Source organism: Triticum aestivum, chromosome 3A, assembly GCF_018294505.1.
Source record: "Triticum aestivum cultivar Chinese Spring chromosome 3A, IWGSC CS RefSeq v2.1, whole genome shotgun sequence".
NCBI lineage: Eukaryota > Viridiplantae > Streptophyta > Magnoliopsida > Poales > Poaceae > Triticum > Triticum aestivum.
The window spans coordinates 590,303,737-590,308,023 of NC_057800.1; positions in this window are offsets into that span (position 1 = coordinate 590,303,737).

Sequence of the window (4,287 nt, forward strand, 5' to 3'; positions counted from 1 at the left end):
ACCGGGTCGTATCACGAACCGGTACTAAAGGTCGTCCTACATAGACCCTTCGTCCACCCGAGCTCGCTCTGTTCTTCCCCTTTCCCCTCTCCTTTCTCTGTTCTTTTCCCTCTTCCTCTCAAGCTCATCACACATTTTGCCCAAGATTTGAAGGCCCCCATCCATTCAAATGATCACAAAGGTTAGCAACTCTTTCCTTTCATCTCTCATTGCTAGATTAGCTTGTGCAATGCTTTATATAGTGATTGATTTTTGAGTTTAGTAATTTGGGAGGAACTATATATATGTGCTAGTATTTGATTTATATGCAATTTGAGGTCAAAAATAACACTTAGTTTTGCATATGTAGGTGTGGTTTACTTAGTACCTTCTAAATCTCCATCGTAACCACCGTCGATCGCTCGCAACGTCCCGTCGCCGGCACCACCTTGTGGTGAGCCTCTTGTTCATGAAGTTTTATATAAAAAAATGATGTTTGTGTGATTTGGATATATAGTTACTCGTATAATTATCTTACCCATACGTTGTTTGTTATGCATAGTGCCATGGTTTTGATATCCGTCCCCGTCGGCCCTCGTCCGGGTTATGATTCGGATGTGGTATATTCTCTTTTAAAATTATTCATTGCATTTCGTGTTTATGACAAATTATGCCCATCAAGTTGACATAGATATTTGTATGTAGGAGGTAGTTGAACCCGAAATTCCAACCGACCCTATTGTCGAGAGGTTAAATTTAGTTGAAAGAGAAAACAAGGATTTGAAGGAAAAATTGAAAAGAATTGAGGGGGAGAAGATGGAATTGGAGTTGCATGTTGCCGATGTCGTCGATGATCACAAGATTAAGATGGAGAAAATGCGCTTGAAGATTAGAAAGATTAGAAAATATGCCATTCATAGTGAGGCTTGGTATCATTATGCTGTTGGATTAATTGTTACCTTAGTTGCGATCTTGATCGCATTTGTTGTTGCATTTAAATTCTTTAGCTAGAGAGTTATTTGTTTGTTGCATTGAAGTATTGTATGCTCTTTATGTATGAACTTTATGTATTGTATTAATTTGATGTTTTCGGTGCTGTGTATTGAAGATGAGCCGGCAATGGATGTACGATGACCGATGCTCTCCCGAGTTCATTAATGGCGTGTGTACTTTTCTGCTTGCGGCTGAGGCAAACAAGCGAGAAGATGGTTTTATGCATTGTCCATGTGCTGACTGTAAGAATGGTCGCAATTACTCTACGTCAAGAACCATTCACGTCCACCTGTTTGAGTCCGGTTTCATGCCCCACTATAATGTTTGGACCAAGCATGGAGAAAGAGGGGTTATGATGGAAGACAATGAAGAAGAAGAGGACGACGACAACTATCCTGGCCATGGGTTCCCTGAATACGATGATACAATAATGAGGGAAGAAGCTGAGCCGGTAATGCGGGAAGAAGCTGAGCCGGCAATGCGGGAAGAAGCTGAAGAAGAGGCATCAGATGAGCCCGTTGATGATCTAGGTCGGGCCATTGCCGATGCAAAGAGAAACTGCGCAAGTGATTTGGAGAAGAAGAAGTTGCAGCGCATGTTAGAGGATCACAAAAAGTTGTTGTACCCGAATTGCGAAGGTGACAAGAAAAAGCTGGGCACCACACTGGAATTGCTGCAATGGAAGACAGAGAATGGTGTATCTGACAAGGGATTTGGAAAGTTGCTGGTAATGATAAAGGATATGCTTCCAAAGGACAACGAATTGCCCCAGAGGGCGTACCAAGCAAAGAAGGCTGTCTGCCCTCTAGGGTTAGAGGTGCAGAAGATACATGCATGCCCTAATGATTGCATCCTTTACCGCGGTGAGTACGAGGATTTGAACGCTTGCCCGGTATGCGGTGCATTGCGCTATAAGATCAGCCGCAATGACCCTGCTGATGTCGAGGGCGAGCGCCCCAGGAAGAAGATTCCTGCCAAGGTGATGTGGTATGCTCCTATAATACCACGGTTGAAACGTTTGTTCCAAAACAAAGAGCATGCCAAGGCAATGCGATGGCACAGAGAAGACCGTAAGAAAGACGGAAAGTTGAGAGTACCCGCTGACGGGTCGCAGTGGAGAAAAATCGAAACAAAGTACGGGAAGGAGTTTGCAGATGATGCAAGGAACGTATGGTTTGGTCTAAGCGCAGATGGCATTAATCCTTTTGGGGAGCAGAGCAGCAACCATAGCACCTGGCCTGTGACTCTATGTTTGTATAACCTTCCTCCTTGGTTGTGCATGAAGCGGAAGTTCATTATGATGCCAGTGCTCATCCAAGGCCCTAAGCAACCTGGCAACGACATTGATGTGTACCTAAGGCCATTAGTTGAAGAACTCTTACAACTGTGGAATGGAACAGGTGTACGTGCGTGGGATGAGCACATGGGGGAAGAATTTGACCTAAAGGCGTTGCTGTTCATGACCATCAATGATTGACCTTCTCTTAGTAACCTTTCAGGACAGACAAACAAGGGATACCGTGCATGCACGCACTGTTTGGACGATACCGACAGTATATATTTAGCTAATTGTAAGAAGAATGTGTACCTGGGACATCGTCGATTTCTTCCGAGCAGGCATCCCGTAAGAAAGAAAGGCAAGCATTTCAAAGGTGAGGCAGATCACCGGACGAAGCCTCGCCGGTGCTGATGTATATGATATGGTCAAGGATTTGAAGGTGGTCTTTGGAAAGGGTCCTTGTGGACAACCTGTTCCGAATGACGCTGACGGACGCGCACCCATGTGGAAGAAGAAATCTATATTTTGGGACCTTCCCTATTGGAAAGACCTAGAGGTCCGCTCCGCAATCGACGTGATGCACGTGACGAAGAACCTTTGTGTGACCCTGCTTGGCTTCTTGGGCGTGTATGGGAAGACAAAAGATACACCTGAGGCACGGGAGGACCAGCAACGTATGCACGGAAAAGACATCATACATCAGGGTCATGCAAGCTACGCTCTTACCAAAGAAGAGAATGAAATCTTCTTTGAATGCCTGCTTAGTATTAAGGTACCGTCTGGCTTCTCGTCGAATATAAAGGGAATAATAAACATGGCAGAGAAAAAGTTCCAGAACCTAAAGTCTCATGACTGCCACGTGATTATGACGCAACTGCTTCCGGTTGCATTGAGGGGGCTTCTACCGGAAAACATTCGATTAGCCATTGTGAAGCTATGTGCATTTCTCAATGCAATCTCTCAGAAGGTAATCGATCCAGAAATCATACCAAGGTTAGAGAATGATTTGATGCAATGTCTTGTCAGTTTTGAGTTGGTGTTCCCACCATCCTTCTTCAACATCATGAGGCACGTCCTAGTTCACCTATGCGAAGAGATTAACGTTTTGGGTCCTGTATTTCTACACAATATGTTCCCCTTTGAGAGGTTCATGGAGTCTTAAAGAAATATGTTCATAACTGTGCTAGGCCAGAAGGAAGCATCTCCAAGGGCCATGGAAATGAGGAGGTCATTGAGTTTTGTATTGACTTTATTCCTGACCTTAAGCCGATTGGTGTTCCTGAATCGCGGCATAAGGGCAGACTGGATGGAAAAGGCACGCTAGGAGGGGAACAAATAATATGTATGGACGGACATTCTCTCACTGAAGCACACTACACAGTTCTACAGAATTCCGCTTTGGTGGCTCCATATATGGATGAACACAAGAATTTGCTACGCTCCAAACACCCGGAGCGGTCTGATGACTGGATTACACGTGAACAAAACAGGAGTTTCGCCAGCTGGTTGCAGACACGTACCATGCATGACACCTTTATTGAAGATGACTTGTACTTGCTGTCCCAGTTACCATCTTCGAATATAATGACTTTCAAAGGGTACGAGATAAATGGTAATACATTTTACACGATCGCCCAAGATAAGAAGAGCACCAACCAAAACAGTGGTGTCCGCTTTGATGCAGAAACCAAGACAGAAAAGGAAACATATTATGGTTATATACAGGACATATGGGAACTTGACTATCGACGTGGTTTGAAGGTCCCTTTGTTTCGGTGCAAATGGGTCAATATGACATGAGGCGGGGTAACGGAAGACCCGCAGTACAGAATGACAACAGTGGATCTCAACAATCTTGCGTATGCAGACGAACCATTCATCCTAGCCAATGATGTGGCACAGGTTTTCTATGTGAAGGACATGTCTATCAAGCCAAGAAAAAGAAAAGATAAGAAAGCGAATGCATCGTACGATGAGCCAAAGCGGCACATAGTTCTTTCTAGGAAGAGAAACATCGTGGGAGTGGATGACAAGAC